Source organism: Lynx rufus, unplaced genomic scaffold, assembly GCF_022079265.1.
Source record: "Lynx rufus isolate CCGP_SWC_20201006 ecotype Redwood Valley unplaced genomic scaffold, mLynRuf1.p SCAF_19, whole genome shotgun sequence".
In the NCBI taxonomy this organism is placed as follows: domain Eukaryota; kingdom Metazoa; phylum Chordata; class Mammalia; order Carnivora; family Felidae; genus Lynx; species Lynx rufus.
The window spans coordinates 14,228,249-14,251,765 of NW_025814833.1; the positions used below are offsets into that span (position 1 = coordinate 14,228,249).

The window sequence follows — 23,517 nt, forward strand, 5'->3', positions numbered from 1 at the left end:
GTTACCATAAGCAACTATCGATTTATTTAAAACAAAACAAAACTGGGGCGCCTGGGGGGCTCAGTCGGTTGAGCGTCTGACTTCGGCTCAGGTCATGATCTCAGGGTTCGTGAGTTCCAGCCCCGCGTCGGGCTCTGTGCTGACAGCTCGGAGCCTGGAACCTGCTTCGGGTTCCTGTCTCCCCCTGTCTCTGCCCCTCCCCTGCTCATGCTCTGTCTCTCTCTCTCTCTCTCCTTCAAGAATAAATAAAAACATGAAAACAAATTAAAACAAAACAAAATGTACCAGCGCGCACACCTTCCTGAGGACTCTGCTCAATGCCCCAAGAATTATGAGTTTTTCCAGTCTGCCTGGTGGGAACGAGCATGATCTCCCTCTAATCATTGCAGATGGTTCTTTCCCCGGCCTCGGGCAGTTTTCGCACACGTATGTGCTACTCAGGAGATTCTCTCTCAGTGCAGCTCTTTCCTGTCCGGCGTCCTGTCCCCCCTTCGTCTCTCTGGACTCTCCGCTCTGTCTCCTTGACTCGGGGGGGGGGGGGGGCGGGGTACCAAGCTCTGCCTCGGTTCTCTGCCGTATGTCGCAGCCTGAAGCTTTCACGAGGAAGTAAGGCTAAGGCGATTCTAGGGCCTACCTTGTCTGATTCCCGTCTCGCTGGGATCACTGTCCTTCCTTGACGAATGTTCTGTGTCTGAAAAAACAATGGTATTTCGTGTACTTTTGTCTGTTTGTATTTATTGCTTCATGCAGGAGGGTGAATCCGGGGCCTGTTATCTCATCTTCGCTCCGGACACGTCAACCCCCCGGTATTTTCTCAGCCGGTAAAACAGAGGCCAAGAGCCCCAGCTGGCTTGCCCAAGTTCCTGCTAGAAAATGGAGGAGCCAGGGGCGCCCCGGGGGGGGGGCTCAGTCAGTGGAGCATCCGACTTGGTTTCGGCTCGGGTCATGATCTCACGGTCCGTGAGTTCAAGCCCCGAGTAGGGCTCCAGGCTGACAGTGCGGATCCTGCTTGGGATTCTTTCTCTCTCTCTCTCTCTCTCTCTGCTCCTCCCCTGCTCGCTCTCTCTCTCTCTCTCAAAATAAACACATAAATATTTTTTTAAAAAGGAAAAAAAGATGGGCATCATGCCCTGACTGAGAAGGACAGTAAAGGCAGGACATTGTCTCCACGTGGCCCTTGTTCAAATGCACTCGCAACCTCGGAGGGTCCTTGGCTCTAAGAAAAGCCTGAGCCTTGGGGGTCGGGAAAGGAAGCAGATGTCGCTTCCGGCCAGAGGGCAGACCTAGATGGCCTCTCGGGTGATGAAAGTCGTCTGGTGAGGAAGGCGCGGAAGAGGACACTCCCATTTCCTACCAGGTGCCATGACCAGGGCTGCCTCCACTGTCACATAGCAGAGACAAAGCTCCCGGGTAGATGGTTCTTCCTGGGAAATCAGAGGTTTCCTGCTTTCTTTACCTCCATGCGGTCCCCATCTAATCTTTTTTCAAAGCTTTCAACAAGACCTTCGCTACTCACTTTAGAGAAGACACCACGTCGTTTTCTTCGACTTTGTTTAAAACGAAAATCCGAGTTCGTTAACGCACAGCGTAATAAGGCCTTCAAGAGTGGAATTATTCATTCATCACTGACATACGACACCCCGTGCTCATCCCAACAAGTGCCCTCCTTAATGCCTGTCACCCATCTAGCCCATCCCCCCACCCACCCACCTCCCCTCCAGCAGCCCTCAGTTTGTTCTCTGTGTCTAAGAGTCTCTTGGGGCGCCTGGGTGGCTCAGTCGGTTGAGCGTCCCATTTGGGCTCAGGTCATGATCTCACGGTTCATGAGTTTGAGCCCCCACGCCGGGCTCTGTGCTGACAGTTCAGAGCCTGGAGCTTGCTTTGAATTCTGAGTCTCCCTCTCTCTCTGCCTCTTCGCCACTCGTGCTCTCTCTCTCTCTCTCAAAAATAAACATTAAAAATTTTTTTAATTTTGGGGCGCCTGGGTGCCTCAGTCGGTTGAGCGTCCGACGTCGACTCAGGTCATGATCTCACGGTCTGTGGGTTCGAGCCCCGCGTCGGGCTCTGTGCTGACAGCCCAGAGCCTGGAGCCTGCTTCCGATCCTGTGTCTCCCTCTCTCTCTGCCTCTCCCCCATTTTCACTTTGTCTCACTCTGTCTCTCAAAAATAAATAAATGTGGGGCGCCTGGGTGGCTCAGTCGGTTGAGCGTCCGACGTCGACTCAGGTCATGATCTCACAATCCGTGAGTTCGAGCCCCGCGTCGGGCTCTGTGCTGACAGCTCGGAGCCTGGAGCCTGCTTCGGATTCTGCATCTTCCTGTCTCTCTGCCCCCCTCCCCCTCACTCACGCTCTGTCTCTCTCTCTCTGTCTCTCAAAAATAAATAAACATTAAAACATTTTGGAAAAAGAAAGAAAAGTGGATCTTCTGCCTCCCAAACAGATACTGCTTTCTGCCCCCCTTCTCACCCCCACTTGCCTGGGCGGTGCCCTCCCGTTCTCTTCACCTCTTACGCAAACTTGGCACCTTTATTGGTGAAATCGTGCACTTACACAGCCGCCGAATCTCTTGGCGGTGGGGGGGGGGGGGTCTCCCAGCAAAGCAGGGCGGCGTCTCTTCACCGGCCTCTTTACACCCCATTGCTTGTTGCTAACTGAAACCCAAAGATGCTGAAAGCGAGCCTCCCCACCATCACGCCTGCGCCTTGCGGGCTTTGGCCAAGACCTCTGGGAGTCAGGCCCCTCCCAAATGCATACGGCGTCGGTGTTCTGCCGCATTTGCCAAGACTCGAGTTCACACTCAATACCGCGATTCTCACTAATTCCTTTTTGTTTTGGAAAATACAATTATTTTCATTAAAGTGTGTTATTCATAGTAACATGTGATACATGTGTTATTTTTTCCGTTTCCCAGTTGCAGTAAATATCAGTAGACAGAACTCACCTAAGCCAAAGTTCTTTAGGTTCCCGTACCTATAATTTTTATACATGTCAAGAAGTCCCGAGGTGCCTGGGTGGCTCCGTCGCGTCTGACCCTCGATCTCGGCTCTGGTCAGGATCTCATGGTTCGTGGGTTCGAGTCCCCCTTAGGGCTCTGTGCTGATGGCACGGAGCCTGCTTGGGATTCTGTCTCTCCTTTTCTCTGCCCTTGCCCTGCTTGTGTGCGCTCTCTCTCTCTCTCAAAATAAAAAACTTACAAAAAAAAAAGTCCTCAGACCAGAAAGTTTGAGAACCGCTAGATAGCAATGAAAAGGAGCAAATTTCACAGACATAGAGCGAAAGAAGCCAGACACAAAAGCATATATACTGTATATTCCATTTATATAAAGGCCCAGAACAGGAAAAGCTAATGGATGATGTTAGAAATCAGGACGTGAGCCCCTGGGTGGCTCAGTCGACTGAGCATGCAACTCCTGGTTTTGGCTCAGGTCACCACCCCGGGGTTGCGGGATCAAGCCGCACACCAGGTTCCACACTGGGCTTGGAGCCTGCTTAAGATTCTGTCTCTCTCTGCCCCTCCCCTGCTCTCTCTCTCTCTTTCTCTCAAGAAAAATCAGGATGCTACTCTGGGGGAAGAAGGAGGGCGTTGGTTTAGGGGGAATCATGAGGAACATGAAGACACTGAGTGCTGTTAACATGTGTGTTCAACTGGCAATTCACTGGTGTTTTATATACGTTTCTGTATGTGTGTTTTGCTTGCGTTTTGGGTTTGTTTTTTTTTAAACAGATTTTATTTTTTTTTATTTTTTTTCAACATTTATTTCTTTTTGGGACAGAGAGAGACAGAGCATGAACGGGGGAGGAGCAGAGAGAGAGGGAGACACAGAATCGGAAACAGGCTCCAGGCTCTGAGCCATCAGCCCAGAGCCTGACGCGGGGCTCGAACTCACGGACCGCGAGATCGTGACCTGGCTGAAGTCGGACGCTTAACCGACTGCGCCACCCAGGCGCCCCCAGATTTTATTTTTTTAATGTTTATGTATTTATTTTGGGAGACAGAGAGAGAGAGCGTGAGCAGGGGAAGGGCAGAGAGAATCCCAAGCAGGCTCCGTGCCATCAGCACAGAGCCGGATGCGGGGCTCGATCCCACAGACCGTGAGATTATGACCGCCCTTTGACAGCTCCTCTGGACTAATGGGCATCTCCCACTTACCACGGGCGAGCCGAACGCTCCCCTCCCTTCTTCCTTCTGATTCCTCAGGCCCCAAACTCTCTTCCTGTCCCCCCGCGTACGCGGTGGCAGCTTTACCCGAAACTAGTGTAGTTTTCGCTTCAGGGACCCTCGTGTTCCGAGGGCCTGGAAAAATCACCAGGAACATGTTCACCCCAACTTTCCTTCCATTGCATTTGCCCTTGTGCCGAGCGGTCGCCGAGCGGCCGCGGACATTCTGGGGATCTTGCTCACGTAACGTTGAGTTGGGCGTCCGCTTAGCTGAGCTTCGGCGAGATCCACTCATGTGCCTTGCCATCACTTCCCGGTGTCGTGACAGAAGAGCGGAGGTCCAGAAGTCATCGTGTGATAGGAATCCGTCCTGTGGTACTTGGCACCGAGGTACAGAGAGAGCCGAGGCAGACACGGCCGGAAGCTACTCTGCGGAAAATTCTCTCCAAAGCCTAGAACTGCACGCAGAGGACTGGGTTCTCATCGCCGCCTGAAGGAGAAAGAACTTTCTCCCTCGTTAAAAATACACTGGGTGATGTGGCACCCACGGTTATAAGTGCCACCTACTCTTTATTTCTTGTTTGACGGAAATCGCGTTTGGTAGAATTGACTGGAATCCCTGTGTTTGCAGGGCACAAACCGGTGGCTGTGCTAAGGCGCTGAGTGTGTGCGTGTGAAGTCACACGTTTGTTTGCCGAATCCCAGCATGCCGAATCATGGCCTAAAAGAGCTGATCCTTCTCGTCCTCACAAAGTCTGCCTGGGTCATTGTGATTTTCTTTTTTTCTCCCTGTAAATGCATACGCGCTTCTGTCCTTACAATAGGGGCCCTTTTGTCCTTGGGATGCGTTCCAAGACACCCCCCCCACCCGCCCCAGCGGCTGCCTGAAACCACAGATAGAACTCAACCTTAGATGTCCTCTGTCTCTCCTATACATGCCCGCCTATAGCAAAGTTTAATTTGCAAATCAGGCCCAGGAAGAGGCGAACAGCGGCTAATACTAAAATAGAGCAATTATAAGAATGTACTGGAATAAAGGTTACGTGAATGTGTTCTCTCTCTCTCTAAATATCTTCCCATGGGGCGCCTGGGTGGCGCAGTCGGTTAAGCGTCCGACTTCAGCCAGGTCACGATCTCGCGGTCCGGGAGTTCGAGCCCCGCGTCGGGCTCTGGGCTGATGGCTCGGAGCCTGGAGCCTGTTTCCGATTCTGTGTCTCCCTCTCTCTCTGCCCCTCCCCCGTTCATGCTCTGTCTCTCTCTGTCCCAAAAATAAATAAAAAACATTGAACAAAAAAAAATTAAAATATCTTCCTGGACTGCACCCCACCTTCTCGTGATGATGTGAGATGACAAAATGCCTACGTGACGAGATGAGGGGAGGGGAAGGATGTGGGCCCCTGTGACAACGTGTTAGGCCACTGCTGACCTTCTGACGCCATGTCAGATAGGGGAGCATCTGATTCTGGACCTCGGGTGACCGCGGGTAACTGAAACTGGAAAGTGAAACTGTGCATAAGGTGGAAGAAGACGAAGAAGAAGAAGGAGAAGGAGAAGGCAGCCTGGGGCACCGGGGTGGCTCAGTCGGTTAAGCATTCGACTTCGGCTCAGGTCTTGATCTCGCAGTTTGTGGGTTCGAGCCTCGCATTGGGCTCTGTGTGAACAGCTCAGAGCCTGGAGCCTGCTTCGGATTCTCTGTCTCCCTCTCTCTCTGCCTTTCCTCTGCTTGCTTTCTGTCTCTCTCTCAAAATAAATACACATTACAAAGTTAAAAAAAAAAAAAAAAGAAGGAGGAGGCCTGGGGCGCCCGGTGGCTCAGTCGGTTAAGCATCTGGCTTCGGCTCAGGTCATGATCTCACGGTTCTTGGGTTCGAGCCGGGCGCCGGGCTCTGTGCTGACAGCTCGGAGCCCGGAGCCCGCTTCGGATTCTGTGTCTCTCTGCCCCTCCCCCACTCGTGCTCTGTCTCTCTCTCAAAAATAAATAAACCTAAAAAAAATAAATACATAAAAATAAAAAAAGAAGGCCCCACAAATCATATAAGCTTCAGGCTCTACATGTAGAGTACGGCCCTGCTCACACTCTATATCCAACCAGCAAGTCCTGATGGCTTTACTTCCGAAATACGTTCATATTCCAACCCGTTCTCATCACCCGGACGGCTACTACTCCAGCTCAAGCTGCCGTCACCTCCCCCTCGGATCCCCACACTAGCCTCCCGACCAGTCTCCCTACGTCCCCTGCCCCCCCCCCCGCCGCCATCGCCCCACGTCCCCCCCGCCCCCCTGCAGTCTATTCTCAACCACAGCGGAGAGATCCTTCGATGACATTAATGAGATCATGCGAGTATTCTGCTCAAACCCCTCCAACAGCTTCACATCCCAACTCCGAGAAAAGCAAGCTGTGAAAAGCGGTCTACCCACCCCTTCGTGATCGGGCCGCCAGGGGCCAAGTTCTACGATGCTTCCCCTCACTCGCTCCACTCCAGCCACGCCGTCCTCCTCGCTGTTCCTCAAACACACCCCCACAGAATTTCCCCCTCGCGCTTCTTCCTCCCCCTAGAAAGTTCTTCCTCCAGACACCCCCCGTGGATGTTTCTCTCCCCTCCTGCAAGTCTTTGCTTAATTGCCACCCTCTCGACGAGGCTCACCTCCTCCCCGTTAAACGTTTCACCTCTGCACCCTCTTTGCACTCTTGGTTCCTCTTACTTTGCTCTCTACTGTTTCTCCTTATGTTCCCTAGCGCTTATCACTTTCTAAAACGCTGGACAGTTGACTTATTTATTGTATTTATCATTCTCACCTCTCTCCTCCTATTTTACTCACTGCTATATCCTCAGCACTTAGAGAAATGCCTGGCACCTAGTAGGCACCGAATAAATATTTGCTGAATGGTGGGCGCCTGGGTGGCTCAGTCGGTTCAACGTCCGACTTTTGGTTTCGGCTCAGGTCACGATCTCACGGTGGGTGGCTCTGTGCTGACAGGGCGGACCCTGCTTGGGATTCTCTCTCTCCCTCTCTCTCTGCCCCTCCCCCACTCACACATGCACTCTCACTCTCTCAAAATAAATAAACTTTAAAAATAAATAAGCAAGTAAATATTTGTTGAATGAATGGAGAAATGAATCAAGAGGATGCCAGCCAGAGGGAACAGCATGTGCAAAGGTCCAGGGGTGAAAATGTGTGTGGCTTATTCAAGGAACTCAAGGAAGTCCTCAGGAGAAAGATGAAGAGTGGCTCCAGTGGAGTCAGGCAAGGCAGACGGGAAGCAGGGGGCGAAGGACGCTGTAGTCCAGAAAAAGGATATGGCACCTCAGAGCCAGAAAAATCCACTGAAGGGCTACTCACACCAAGGGAGAGGTGTGATCATAGTTTTGTGTTGTTTTTTTTTTTGCGTCATCGTTGGCCGTTCTATAGGAAATGGATCACGGTGGTGGTGGGGTGGGAGCAGGGGTGAGGGTTGAGGACTGGAGGCAGAGACACCAGTTGAGAGGCTTTGGGAGCGGTCCAGGCAAGAGGCGAGCGTCTCAGACTAATTTGGGCAGTGACGGTGGAGCTGGAGAGAGAGAGAGAGTGGAAAGGTCTTTTATGTGGGACGTAGACTCGGAAAGCTCTGACGATGAGCCAAAGGGAGAAGGGCTTTTGATGAGAGGACCGTGGTCATCTGTGCTGACTGTTGCCAGGACTGCAAAGCGTCTGTTGGACTTAGTGACAGAGAAAGAGCTGGCAACCTTGTCAAGAGCATTTCCACGAAATGGCGACGGTCACAAGTCCACTTGCAGCACAAGTGACGAGGGGGGTCTGAGGAAGCGGATGCCTCTCTACGTGTCCGCAAAGCACCCGACGCCTCATAGGCTCTCGATACTTTCCTCCCGCCTTTCCCCGTAGTTTTTTTAGGTAAGCTCTACACCCAACATGGGGCTCGAACTCACGACCCCCGAGATCAAGAGTCGCGTGCTCTACCGCCTGCGCGGGCCGGGGTGCCCTCTCCTTTCCCTGTATCAACGATGTTGCGTATCTGCAACAGTATTGCTGATTAAAGTCTCGGTAAAGGGAAAATGTTAAATGAAAACGATCCCAGCTTGTCAAATATTTACTGTTCCTTGGGCACTGGGTTTCTTAAGGTAGAGTATTAAATTCAAATATTAACGAGGAAAACAGCTGGTGCTGAATATTCAAGCTCCCAGAGGAAGCCATTAATGAATCATTTTTAAAGCTGGACAGCTTCACGCTTAATCTGTTCAAGGAAGAGGAACGCAGTCATTTCTCAATTATTGTTTTATAAAATGAATATAAATTTCCGATTAGTCTGTTTCTGAAATGGAAACAGCCTTTTAGCATTATAATAATGAATGTTTGTTATAGGAAATTCAGGCATTAACCTAGTGTATAAAGAAAAAAGGGGAGACAGAGTTCCAGCTTTGCAAGATGAAGAATGTTCTGCAGACGGACGGTGGTGATAGGTGCATAGCAATATGAACGTACTTCAGGTCAATCAACCGTACACTTAAAAATAGCTAAAATGGCAAATTGTGGGTTATATATATTTTACTCTTTAAAAAATAAACCATTTTTTTAAAAAAAGTTAAAACGGCAAATTGTATGTTACGTATATTTTACAATTTAAAAAATAAACCTTTTTTTTTAATTTTTTTAACGTTTATTTATTTTTGAGACAGAGAGAGACACAGCATGAACGGGGGAGGGGCAGAGAGAGAGGGAGACACAGAATCGAAAGCAGGCTCCAGGCTCCGAGCCGTCAGCCCAGAGACCGACACGGGGCTCAAACTCGAGGACCGCGAGATCGTGACCCGAGCTGAAGTCAGACGCTTAACCGACTGAGCCCCCCAGGCGCCCCAACCTTTTTTTTTTTAAAGAAGGGGATGGTTGGGGCACCTGGGGAGCTCAGTCGGTTAAGTGTCTGACTTTGGCTCAGGTCACGATCTCGCGGTCCATGGGTTCGAGCCCCGCGTCGGGCTCTGCACTGACGGCTCGGAGCCTGGAGCCTGCTTCGGAGTCTGTGTCTCCCTCTCTCTCTGCCCCTACCCCGCTCACGCTCTGTCTCTCTCTGTCTCTTGAAAATAAATGAACATTTAAAAAAAAAAAGAAGGGGATGGTTACGGGGTCGGGGGGGGTGGGACGGATAAAATAGGTGATAAATAATGAGGAGGGCACTTGTTGTGATGAGCACAGGGTGATGTATGGAAGTGTTGCATCACTACACGTCCACCTGAAACTAATACAACACGGTGTGTTAACTAACTGACAGGAAAACACAAACTTAAAAAAATAAGAATGGGAAGATCACCCCCTAATGCACTGTGTAGGTTAGCATATTCATTATTCACTCACCATTCATTCATTCATTCAACAGATATTTATGGAATGCCTGCTATACGCCGAGCATATGTCTAAGTGCTGAGAATATATTAATGGACAAAACGGCGTCCTTCCCCCCGTGGAGCTTACTTCGAACGGGGGAGGAAGAAAACAAACAGGGGAGTATGTACTATGTCAGATGGTGGTAAATGATACAGAGAACAACAAGGCAGAGAAAGGAGAAACAGAGTGATGAAGAGGTTGTCATTTTACACAAGGAAGTCCTCGTTGATGAGGTGACGTTTGAGCAAGGAGCTGAAACCAGAGCGTTCCAGGCAGCAGGAATAGCCAAGGCCAAGATCCCAAGGCAGAAGTAGGTTCGGCATGCTCAAGGAACAACAAAAAAGCCCGGGTGGCTGGAATAGAGTCAATTAGGGATAGAGGAGTAAGAAAGGAACTCACAGAGAGGTGAGGAGGGGCACAGATCACGTGGGTCTCAGAAGAACCCTACAGGGCTTTGACGTTTCCTCTGGGGGAGGATGGAAATCCCTCGAGAGTTTGAGCAGAGGAGGAAACTGACACCATTTCAGGTTAAAAAAAAAAAAATCAGTCTGGCTGCCGCATTGAGGTTAGACTCAAAGAGGGCAAGGCAAGAAGTAAGGAGGAAAATTAGGCTATTGCAATAATCCAGGTGGAAGTCATGGCGGCTGAGACCAACAGGGTGGCCATGAAGACCGTGAGAAGGGCTCAGACTGTACGTATATGGAAGGCGCAGCCAAAGGCATTTGCAGGACTAGACATAGGCGGGGGTAGATCTACGCTTTGTGTGGCCTAACGCTTATATAATTTGGGGGGCTCTCTATTAAGAAGAAGGTACACGGGCACCTGGGTGGCTCAGTGGGTTAAGCGTCCAGCTCTTGGTTTCCGCTCAGGGCATAATCTCAGGGTTCCTGGGACTAAGCCTTGTGTAGGGCACTGACAGTGTGGAGCCTGTTTGGGATTCTCTCTCTCCCTCTCTCTCTCTCTCTGCCCCTCCCTAGCTTATGCGTTCTCTCCCTCCCCCTCTCTCTGTCTTTCTCAAAATAAGTAAATGCACTTAAAAATTTAAAAACGAAACAAAACACGGACTGCCTGAATGGCTCAGTTGGTTGAGCGTCCAACTCTTGGTTTAGGCTTAGGTCATGGTCTCGTCCTTTGCGGGTTCAGGTTCTGCACTGACAACACGGGGCCTCCCTGGGATTCTCTCTCCCTCTCGCTCTGCCCTGCCCCCACTCTCTCTCTCTCTCTCTCAAAATAAATAAATAAATAAACTCAAAAAAAAAAAAGAAGGTCCAAAATTGGCTACAAAGGTGATTATCTATTTCATTTTTTTTCAATATATGAAGTTTATTGTCAAATTGGTTTCCGAATATCTATTTCAAATGAGACTAGAAGTCACAGTGTATTACAAATTTATAAAACCTGACAAATTCAACACACATCAGAAATTCAGAAAATAGGGGCGCCTGGGTGGCGCAGTCGGTTAAGCGACCGACTTCAGCCAGGTCACGATCTCGCGGTCCGGGAGTTCGAGCCCCGCGTCAGGCTCTGGGCTGATGGCTCAGAGCCTGGAGCCTGTTTCCGATTCTGTGTCTCCCTCTCTCTCTGCCCCTCCCCCGTTCATGTTGTGTCTCTCTCTGTCCCAAAAATAAATAAACGTTGATAAAAAAAATTTTTAAAAAAAAGAAATTCAGAAAATAATATTAACTTCCTGACACGCCCCTACAAGGCCTTTTGCCTATCTTGCCGATTGCGTGCTATTTATTCACCTGTCCGTACGACGATTTTACAATATTGTCTACAAAAGAATACAAAGATAATTCTCTCCTCTAGCATGGCTGACCGGAATTTGTGTTTTATGATTGATACTTCAATTTCATCTTTATTGCTGGTGGAGTATTTAATTGCCATTGTGACAACAAGACAGGTTTTGACAGGCTAGCCTTTCTCTCGGTTTACATACTTCGCTTCCTCCCTATCATATTTAAATTCTTGTTCATTAAAAACTTGCCCAAAACAGGGGCATCTGGGTGGCTCCGTTGGTTGAGCATCCAAGTCTTATCTTGGCTCAGGTCAATATCAAGAGATCGAGCCCCACGTTGGGCTCTGCCCTGGGCACGGAGCCTGCTTAAGATGCTCCCTCCCTCTCCCTCTCCCTCTCCCCCTCTCCTGCTTGCGCGCTCTCTCTCAAAAAAAAAAAAAAAAATTAACAAATAAATACATAAATAATTTTTAAAAATTGCCAAAACCACAAAATTGATCTGAAAATAAAGCATTTAGGGGCGCCTGGCTGGCTCAGTCCATTAAGCGTCCGACTTCAGCTCAGGTCATGATCTCGCGGTTCACAAGTTCGAGCCCCGCCCCGGGCTCTGTGCTGACAGCTCGGTCCCCCGTTGCCTGCTTCGGAATCTGTGTCTCCCTCTCTCTCGGCCCCTCCCCCGCTCGTGCTCTGTCTCTTCCTCTCAAGAATAAACACTAAAATTTGTTTGCGTGAGAAACAGGAAAATAAAGCATTTATACAGGCAATTAGAATGCATTTACAAATTGACACTGCATTGTAATGAGCTATGTAGTTTCATACTCAGATACTCTTAATATTGCATACACTGATTTATTGACTCATATGTTTAGGCTTTCTGTGACTGGAACACTGTTTCCTCGGGCTAGTCTGCTGTGCCCGTGACACTTTGGTGTCCCATTTCGTTTGCGAGTGCCAGTCTCCATCGGAGCAAGTGGAGTCAGATACACTAGAATATGATCCCGTATGTTACGGTGCATAAAACATGCAAATTCACACATAGAGAAACTCACAATTTGCACTACTGCGACGGACTTGTGCTCTGCAAACATAGGGTTTTCGATAGATTCTAGCCCAGAGGATTCGCCTAAAAAATGTGCGGTAGCCACTGTGGAAAACGGTATGGCGTTTCCTCGAACACTTGAGGGAAGAACTACCACACGATCTAGCGATCCCACTTCTAGGAGTATATCCAAAAGAACTGAAATCAGGATCTCAAAGCAGCCTCATTCACCACAGCCAAGATACGGAAACACCCTAAATGTCCACGGATGGGTGGATAAACAAAATGTGATATGTGCACACAATGGAACATTATTCAGCCTTAAAGAAGGAAATCGTGGGCGCCGGGGTGGCTTGGTCCGTTGAGCGCCTGACTCTGGCTCGGGTCGTGATCTCACAGTTCGTGAGTTCGAGCCCCACGTTGGGCTCTTTGCTGACAAGCATGAGGCGGAGTGTGCTAGGGATTCTCTCTCGCCCTCTCTCTCTGCCCCTCCCCCACTAGCACACAGGTGCACCGGCGCGCGCACGTGGACGCTCTCTCAAAAATAAATACACCTTAAAAAAGAGAAGGAAACCCTTTCATGGGCTACAACATGGAAGAACCTTGACATGATGCCAAGTGAAATGAGTCAATCACGGAAAGGCAAATACTGCATGTTCCAACTTACATGAGGCCATCTAAAATAGTCAAACTCAGAAGCAGAATGGAAGGGTGACTGCCAGGGACTGAGAGAGAGGGGGTAATGGGGAGTGACCGTTCAATGGGGATAAAGTTGCAGTTGTACAAGAGGGATTAATTCTAGAGACCTCCTGTACGACACAGTGCCCGTAGTCAACAATAATGTGTTGCACGCTTAAAACTTTATTAGGAGGATAGAGCTCCAGTCCATTAGGCATCTGACTTCCGCTCGTGAGTTCAAGGTTCGAGGTGCGTGAGTTCAAGCCCTGCGACCGACTCCGTGCTGACAGCTCGGAGCCTGGAGCCTGCTTCGGATCCTGGGTCTCCCTCTCTCTCTCTCTCTCTCTGCGCCAGAAGTGAGGGCAAGCCGCGTAAATACGCCTGATCAAACCCAAAATAAATGTAAACCTAGTTCAACCTCCCCTTTGTAGGACTCAAAATGCCCACAGCCGCCCAATGCCAACCCCACCACAAGAGCAAGAATGACGGAGGGGAAGTTGGAGGGGAAGGAGACAGCTGTCCGAACTGACTGCAATTACTTATTAATTACTATTAAATTAAAAATGTTTGCCTACGGCAAATTTTACAAAAGGCACGTGGTCACGTGATCCCGCCGTTAGGGCCTCGGAAGAAGGGGCCGCAAATGCGGAGCCTCTGACGTTTAAGCTTCATGAACTTCACCGTGAACTTGGTGCTAGACGTGGAGCGTGACAGAAAGAAAGGAGTCGGACTTGGCGCCAGGGTGTTTGGCCTGAGCAACAGGATGAACGGAGTTACCATTTACTGAGATACAGAAGGTGAAGAGAAGTTTTGGGGGTGAAATCCGGAAGTTTGGTTTGGGAGAGGAGAAGCTTAAGATGTCGGTTAGCTAAGAGGAGCTAGCGGGTAGGCAGAGATATGAGTCTGGAGTTCGTGGGAGGGGGCCATCAGGGAGACAACAGCCCAGGGACTGTATCTGAAGCTGTGAGATCGGATCTGGAGTAAGGAAAGGGAGGCAGGAACGAGGTGGACCAGGATGGGGCCCTGGGAAACGCTCTCGGTGGGGAATTTGGCGAATAAGGAAGCTAAGAAGCCAATGGGGGCCAAAAAAAACCCTAAGAGAGTGCAGGGTCCTGGAAACCAAGTGAAAAAAGTGTTTCAAAGCAGGAGTGTTCAAATCTTTCAAGTAACGTGAGCACCGAGAATGAACCATTTCAGCCAGGATTGAACATCCGCGTCAGTGATGATGGAGAACTTACCACGAGTTGTCTAGAGTGAGACAAGAAAATGGAAGGAGCAGAATCACAGACTTTCATCACACTTGGTGTTTGAAGACCTGCTTCTCTCAGTAAAAGCTCTTGGCATTACTCCCTATCAGCCCACACAGATCTACTGTATTGTTATTTTTAATATAATTTATTGTCAAATTGGCTCACATACAAATGTATACTGTGCTCTTGGTTTTGGGGGTAGATTCCCATGGTTCATCGCTTCCATACAACACCCAGAGCTCATCCCAACAAGTGCCCTCCTCAATGCCCATCACCCATTTTCCCCTCTCCCCCACCCCCCTACTTTATTATTTTTTTAAGTTATTTAGTGCAGGGGAGCCTGGCTGGCTCAGTCAGTGGAGTGTTGCGACTCTTGATCTTGAGGTTGTAAGTTCGAGCCCCACGTTGGGTGTAGCGATTACTTAGAAATAATTTCTTTTTTTAAATCTTAAAAAAAAAAAAGTTGTTTAGTGTAAGGATTCCTATATTTGTCCAGCTCGCCTTTGATGGGCAGTTAGGCCGTTAATCTTGGCGATTATAAATAATGCCTCAATGAATATCTTTGAACATACTTTTTTCTGCACGTGCAAAATATGCCTCTAAAATAGATTTCTGAATTCTGAAATTGCTAAATAAAGAGTATGCACATTTTCAGTTTTGATGCATATTGCCAAATTGCCCTTGATTGACTTTCTCATCAGTCATATATGAGAACTGCCCTTTCCTCACACCTTTAAAAGCATCGGATACTAATAATGTTTCCATCTTTGCTACTCTGATAGGTTTTTAAAATAGCAACGTTATTTTATTTTGCATGCCTTTGATCACCAGTAAAGTAGAAGAGCTTTTCATGTTTATTTCCGTTTGTATTTCTTCTTTTGTGTGACAACCGAGGCCTCTGTCCATTTTTCTCTTTGAGCATCTGTCCTCTTTTTATTCTAATCATTTTGTCAGAAATGCGTCATATATGTTGCAAATATTTTCCCCCAAATGTTGTTTGACTTGCAACGTTATTTACGGTGGTTTTATAGAGTTTGGTTTTTTCCTACATGGTCTAAGCTGTCATTGTTTTCTTTTAATGGTTGCTGCTTTTCATATCACAGCTGATTGTTTTTTAACAAGAGCCACAGAAATAGATTTTAAGATTATTAACCCAAGGCTTAGAGAGAACACGTTCTCTTTTCATAGCTAATCAGACATCTGCAATGGGGACAAAATTGCCCCTCCCCACCCCCAACCTCAATCAAGACGTTTCTCTTTATATTATTGGCAAAAACTACTGCCTAATTGAGACTTCTGCGTATTCAATGAATGTCTGTGTATTTGGCCTCACAATGCCCAGGGGCTAATAGGACCATGTGCTTTCTCTAACAAACACGAGAACAGACATGAGTAAGACAGCCCTTTTGTAAAATATAACATTTGCAGCGTGCAAATTACATAAAATGGCAATAATGTGGTTTTCTAGGTTTGAATGCATTTCAGTTCATTCCATTTATAAAGCAGACTTGAAATAAAATAATGCCATTACAAAATATATTTTTTTTAGGCGTGAGTTATCTTTAAAGCTCTTTAGGTGACATGTTTTTGCCTTACATGGGTTAGAAACCACCACTGGTCCATTAAATGTGGTTTCCACATACGTGAATATTTTAATTTCATTTAGTGTCGAGTTTTTCTTTAAATTCCAGTTAGTTAACATATGGTGTACTATTGGTTTCCGGAGTAGAATTCAGTGATCGATCACTTACAGATGACACCCGGTGCTCATCACGTGTGCCCTCCTTAATGCCCATCACCCATTTAGCCCATCCCCCACCCACCTCCCCTTAGTGTGTTCTCAGTAGTTCAGAGTCTCTTATGGTTGGCCTCCCTCTCCGTTTTGATTTTCTTCCTTCCTCTATGTTCATCTGTCTTGTTTCTTGAATTCCACATAGGAGTGGAAGCATGTGGTATTTGTTTTTCTCGGACTGACTGATCTCCCTTACCATACTACCCTCTAGTCCCATCCACGTCGTTGCAAATGGCAAGATTTCCTTCTTTTTAACGGCCAAGTAATATTCCATTGTGCATACATGTACCACTTCTTTACCCATTCATCAGTCGATGGACATTTGGGCTCTTTCCATAGTTTGGCTCTTGTCCATAGCACCGCTATAAACATTGGGGTGCATATGCCCCTTCGAATCAGCATTTTTGCATCCTTTGGAGACATACCTACCAGCGCAATTGCTGGGGGGAGGGGGGGTAGAGTAGTTCTATTTTTAGCAAGTTGAACTTTCTTTACACCTGAAAGCTGACGAAAAAGAGTTTCGGCATGAACTAAATTATTATAACCATTTTCTTAATGCTTGACAGGCAGCTCAAAAAAGTGCTGTCGGCTACACAGAGAATAAAGAGCCCTCGATCTTGTTTCTTTCCCAAGGTAGCCCAAGGTGTTTGAGAGGTAAATTTTGAATTCAGGAAGTGTCCAGAGTCAGGGAAACTAAATGGAGCATGCGGACTTCAATCACTCCAAAAAAAAAAGTTGACAAAATCTTTCAGACCACCAGAAACTGTGAAGTTGTTAAAATATCAGAATGCAGAAACAGATACTCCAAGCACTCCTGTTAGGGAAGCAAAAGCCGGAGAAAGAATACTCTCTATTTTAAATGTTTTCCTCATACCTATCAGAGACAGCTGCTGATGAGATTATCATATAAAATCGATAATCAGAATTTATAATAGAAGACATTATCCCACAATAGTAATAAAACGCATAAAATATCTAGGATTAAGCCAAAAAAAAATGACCAGGAGGACCTCTATAAGAAAGAAACTATAAAACTTCCATGGGACGTAAACTAAGACTTTAACAGGAAGACTCGACATTTTAACATTGTCAGCTCCCCATAAATTAATCTAGAAATCTAACACGCACACAATGAAAATTCTAGAAAGAAATTCGCAGAAGGGAGAGACGGGGAACTCGACAAAATGATCATAAAAATACATTAAAATTTAGAAAAGGACGGTAATAAGTAGGGATTAAGCCTACCAGACAGTAAAGGGTATTATCAAGCCACACGAATTCAAGAAGTGTGATGCAGAAATTGACAAGAATTGGCGATTTAAAGGATCAGCATGGAGTATAGAAACAGACTCAAATATATGGGAGGAGAACATAGTACTATATGATAAAGTTGATATGCCTTCATTCAACAAATACTTATCGAGCCATATGTGATGCAGACATGCAACACTCAAAATTTCTGTCTTGAGTGGAGCTTAAATTCTCGTGGAGAAAAAAAAACCACAATAAATAAAATCTGTAGGACAGCAGTGATCAGTGCTATTGAGAAAACTCAGGCGGGAAACGGTGATGGGAGTTGGAGGGATTGTGATTTTAAACAGAGTGGTCATCTCTGAGAAGGTGACACTTCAGCACAGACCAGGAGGTGAAGGCACGGGCCAGGTAGACATCTGGGGAAAGAGCAGACCAGGATTTTTCAACCTGGGCGATATTGACGGTTGGCAAGATAATTCTTCGTTGTAGGGGAGGCTGTGGTGTGAACTGTACAATGTTTCGCAGCACCGCCTGGCCTCGACCCACTGCACGCTCCCCCAGGGTGTGACAACCAACACCGTCTCCAGGGGCGCCTGGCTGGCTCAGTCGGTGGAGCGCGTGACTCTTGATCTCGGGGTCGTGAGTTTAAGCCCCATGTTGGGCATAGAGCCTACTTAAAAAATAAAATAAAATTTAAAAACATGTCTCCAAACATCCCCAAATGTCACCTGGGGAGCAAAATGGCCCCTGAATGAGAGCCTCTGCGTTGGAGGGAACAGTGAGGGCAAAGGTTTTGAGTGGCTGGCATGTTAAAGCAACAGCTAGGGAGCCACTGTGACAGGAGTGGAGTGAACATGGGTCGGGGATCCAGGTGGGGAGGGATGCCGGGAGGAGAGCCAGTAGAATACGAGGTAACATTTCCAAGGGAGCAGTCTATGGCAGATGGCACAGGGTCTTGTAAGGCACTGTGATGACTGAATCTCTTACGCGGGATGAGACGAAAAAGCCATCGGAGAGATTTTGTGCCAAGAAATGATTTGATGTTTGGGGCTCCTGGGTAGCTCCGTCGGTTAAGTGTCCGACTCTTGATCTGGGCTCAATCATGATCTCACGGTGCATGAGTTCAAGCCCCGCGTTGGGCTCTGTGCTGACAGAGTGGAGCCTGCTTGGGATTCTCTCTCCCTCTGTCTCTGCCCCTCCCCAGTTCTTGCACGTGTGCGCTCTCTCTCTCTCTCTCTCTCTAAGTAAATACATAAGCTTAAAAAAAATTTCTTTTAGGGGCGCCTGGGTGGCGCAGTTGGTTAAGCGTCCGGCTTCAGCCAGGTCACGATCTCGCGGTCCGTGAGTTCGAGCCCTGCGTCGGGCTCTGGGCTGATGGCTCAGAGCCTGGAGCCTGTTTCCGATTCTGTGTCTCCCTCTCTCTCTGCCCCTCCCCCGTTCATGCTCTGTCTCTCTCTGTCCCAAAAATAAATAAACGTTGAAAAAAAAATTTTTTTTTAAAAATTTCTTTTAAGCGGCTTGATGTTTTATATTTGCAAAGAACCACTCACTCTGCTGTGTCGAGCACATATTCTAGGGCACAAGGGAAGATTCTAGGATACTGATTATCGTGATAAGCCAGAGAAGAGGTGGTGGTGAGTTCCAAAAGGCTTGGACTAGGGTGATAGCAGTGGACGTGGGGAGAAATGGTAGATTCTAGATATGTTTTGATGGTAGAGTCGACAGGCTTTGCTGACAGATGAGAATGAAAGGTTGGCACGAGAATCATCTCCAAGATTTTAGCCTCAGCAACTGAGACACGGAGTTGACATTTACTGTTCGGGAGAAAACCTCGGCGCTTGCAAGTTTTCCAAAAGATTTTCTTTTTTTTCCAGCCTTCTAGAAGAAACAGACGTATAAAGCACTGCTTTATACGCAGCAATAAAAACGCCTGTAGGATATCCAAATAAATGAACACAGATTTTATTTTTACGTCATCGTTACACCCAGTGCGGGGTTTGAACTCACAACCCAGAGATCAAAGGTCACATGATCCGCCGACTGAGCCAGCCAGGCACCCCAGGGCTTGCAAACTTTAAGAGAAGATTGGGAGTTGGGTTTTGGACACGTTGAACTCCAGTGACCTTCTGTCCATCAGAGTGGAGGGGAGGTGGTCAGTGGATATGTGGCTCTGAACTGCGTAAGAGAGGTCAGGGCTGGAAATATACATTTGAGGTCATTAGCAGATGGGTGGTATTTAAAGCCTTGAGAGCAAATGAGATCACCATAGGAGTAAACTCACACAGGGGCGCTTGGCTGGCTCCGTTGGTAGAGCATATGCGACTCTTGATCTTGGGGTTGTGAGTTGGAGCCCCACATTGGGTGTAGAGATTACTTGAAACTAAAATCTTCCAAAAAAATGGGGGAGGGGGTAGTAAATTCAGACGGAAAAAGATCTAAGGACTGAGCCCCGGGACAGACCAACGCCAAGAGGTCAGAGGGGAGCGGGGAGGAGCTGGCAGAGGAAACTGAAAGGACAAGTCGAGAGAAATGAATGAAAACCAGCAGCGCGTGTGCGTCCTGGAAGCCGAGAGGAGAAAATGCCTCAAGGAAGTGGGAGTAATCGATTATGTCAAACGTCACGCACAGGTCACCGGATTTAGCACAAGGGAAGTAATTAGTCACCTTGATAACGGCGGCGGTTTTAGCGGAGTAGCCAGGGCGACTTCGACTTCTCCAGGGTTGGGGGGAGCCTTGTTTTAGCCGAGGAAGAGAAAGTAACTAGAGGAGGGAGTGAGTTCAAGAGAAAGATTCCAGAGGGGGGTCTAGAAGTAACATCTTGGCAGGCCTCTAGGAGAGACACAGTAAAGGGAGGGGCAGGAGGGAAGGGGGACTGCGGGAGTGAGGTCCCTGCGTAGAAGGGGGTGGAATCGAGCGCACGCACAGAGGAAGCAGGTACTACCGCCAGAAATGCGAAGAGGTGTTTGGCTTTTATGAAAAGAGCTGCTACCGAACCGTAGGGTCCTTCAGCAAAGCGACGTGGTCTCACGCAAACTTCTGGAAAGCGGGGGATACCTTTTGCTTTAGGCCGCTTCGGTTTACAAAAGGTTTCAAGGCAACACTACGCTTTCAGACAGTGGGGGGAACCTGGATACGGATGTATTCAAATGGTTTCTAAGTAGTAGGATTTGGACGCACCCAAATATCTATCACATTGATTTTTTTTTCTTTTTTTTTTTAAACACTGGCTGGCTCAGTCGGTCAAGCGTTCAAGTGAGGCTCAGGTCATGATCTCGCGGTTCGTGAGTTCAAGCCCTGCATCGGGCTCTCTGCTGTCAGCACACAGCCCGCTTCGGATCCTCTGCCCCCCTGTCTGCCCCTCCCCTACTCTTGTGCTGTCTTTCTCTCCCTCTCCCTCTTTCTCTCTCTCTCAAAAATAAATAAACCTTTTCCAAAACGTTACTCAGGTGATACTTTCAGGCGGATACTTTAAGTGGAAACAGCAAGCTGCGAATCACATGAAAAAGATGATGTTGTTGTTTTAACAGAACAAGCCTTTTGATTTGTTTATCACTCAAAAACCCTTCGTGGTGTTTTTTTTTTTTGTTTTTTTTTTTTTGTATTTCGCTTTCTGACTCTGCTTTTGCCTTCGACACTTTCACCACGATTTTCTGCTCCTCGGTAAGGAAAGCATGTTTGATCCTGTCACGAACACACTTAACACGCGCGGAACCACCATAGGTCCTGCTGACGTGTGTTTTCGTCGTAGGCAACCTCATAAGAACCTCAGGTCTCCCAGCACGAACTCCTCGAAGCCAGCCTGGGCACATACCACATGCTTTTCGGTGCTTTCTCACCCTTCTTGGTATAAAGGTAGACGATTCTGTTACCAGGGGTTTGGGACGGCCTCGTTTTGTCAAGGGCTGTAGCGTACGATAGCCTACGACAGGTTGCCAAATGCTGGACCATTCTGAATGCCTACAGACGTCGTCCCCTGATCTTTTTTTTTTTTTTTAAGAAGCGGGAGGGAGGATATTAAAGTATCATGACCCGATGACAGCGGTTTCCTAAGGGCGGTGGGAATGGGGCAGGAAAGGGGGTCAGAAGGCTTTTAATTTTTACTCTATGCAGTTCTAAGTGACTTAGTTTCTACAACAGATATTTATTTTTTTTTAAAGTTTTTACTTATTTATTTATTTGAGAGAGACAGAGACAGTGCAAGTCCGGGAGGCGCACAGAGAGAAGGAGAGAGAGAATCCCAAGCAGGCTCCTCGCTGCCAATGTAGAGCCCGACGAGACTCGAACTCATGAGATCATGACCTGAGCCAAAATCGGGAGTTGGATGCTTAACCAACCGAGCCACCCAGACGCCCCTACAACAGACATTTCTTAATTTGGTAGTAATTTGTATTTGTTTTTTTAAATGTTTATTGATTTTGAGAGAGGGAGCATGAGCACGGCGGGGGGGGGGGGGGGGCAGAGAGAAAGGGAGACAGAGAACCCCAAGCAGGCTCCAAGCTCAGCGCGGGGCCAAAAGCGGGGCTCGATCTCACCAACCGTGAGATCACGACCTGAGCCGAAACCAAGAGTTGGGTGCTTAACGGACTGAGCCCCCCCGGGCGCCCCACAACCTGCTTTCCTGTAAACGTTTGGACAAAGTGGACCACAAGCAGTTTACAAAAGAGTCGTCAGTAATTCATTCAGTCGGTCACATGTTCATTTCTCCCTTCATGCAGCAAATATGTCTCAAGTTCGCGCTAGGCACCGGATACACCAAGATGCCCTTGGTGATGGGCAGACACTGCTCCGAGGCAGCTCACTCACCCAGGGGGTTGCTAAAGCCAGCAGTCGCAGCCTGAAGTGACTGAACCACAGGGGCAGCTGATACGGCCCGAATCAATTGTGCGTCATTAACCGCCACGAACAAAACAGGAAGTCAATGCCTGTCCCAAGAATGTCCCAAAGTAGAAGAGAACAGGACAGAAGCAGACATTTTTTTCAGTTTTTTAAATTTTATTTTTAATGTATTCAAGTAATCTCTACACCCAACGTGGGGCTCGAACTCACGACCCTTGAGATCAAAAGCCACATACTCCACCGACTGAGCCTGGCGGGCGTCCCCAGAAAGAGAACTTTTGAATCTAATGATGGGGCACCTGGGTGGCTCAGTCAGTTGAGCGTCCGACTTCGGCTCAGGTCATGATCTCGCAGTTGACGAGTTCGAGCCCCGCGTTGGGCTCTGCACTGACAGCTCAGAGCCTGGAGCCTGCTTTGGATTCTGCGTCTCCCTCTCTCTCCACCCCTCCCCCACTCACGCTCTGTCTCTCTCTGTCTCTCAAAAATAGGTAAATGTTAAATAAAAGAGCAAGCCACATTGGAAAAATCCAAGAAAGCAGCGTAGGCTGCCAAGAACCTGAATAGCAGGTCAAGTCAAAGCCCTCAGGAGGAAGTGTAGGTGTGAACGAGACGAGTTGATCTGGGGCCCTACCAGATCCCAAGAACCCGAGGCAAGATCCAGGCTGAGCCAAGAATTTGGTGCTGTGTCTCCTCTCAGTTTGCCTGCCCCCGTCTCTCTGAGCTACTGAATTCCCTCCTCACGTTGCCCTTTCTGTCCTCCCACATCCTTTGGACTCAACGTGTGATGTTGGCTTTTTCCTATTAAAACCTCGGCTCTTCTGCCCATAGCGCCTGGCTCTCGGCCCCAGGCTGCCGGAAAGTCCTGACACAACCCAGCCCCTGGAACCCTGCTACCCAGAAGCCAAGCCTATGGCCAGCACTCCCCCGCCCCACTTGGTCCTAGTCCCTATGGTGGGGGGAGACCAGGACCCAGATACGGGCATGAGGACCTCACTTAAAGGACCCTTGGCAAGGCCCTGTCCGAGCGGCTCTCCCTTCCCGATACTGCTTCTCTTGGCAATACTTGTGACACTTGGCAGGTATGTTTTTCGGTGCAAATTCTCAGCTTGGTGTTCTGGACTAGCAATCAATCGCCTGCAAGTGTAGATAGGGCAATTCTGACCCTAGACCCAAACGCCCCTGGGGAAGCCAACAAGACAAAGTCTCTGAATCTTCAAATCTGAGAAACAGACGCCAGACCATTTCAGAAACAGACCCTAGGCCCCTGGGAGGCCCTGTTCATACAGCCAGCTGGTTTCTTTCTTTACCACCTCATCATAGCCACAGGCAGAGTCCCAGGGATGATCCTGACACGTAGGACCCTCTCTGGGAAGGCAGGCTTAAGGAGGGCCTCC

The 23,517-nt window shown here is 48.2% G+C and overlaps 1 pseudogene; it reads right to left on the reverse strand.

Moving 5' to 3' along the window:
* Nucleotides 1-21,235, reverse strand: part of LOC124513755 (60S ribosomal protein L34-like) — a 42,363-nt pseudogene extending 21,128 nt beyond the window's left edge.
* Between the last annotated feature and the right edge of the window lie 2,282 nt (nt 21,236-23,517).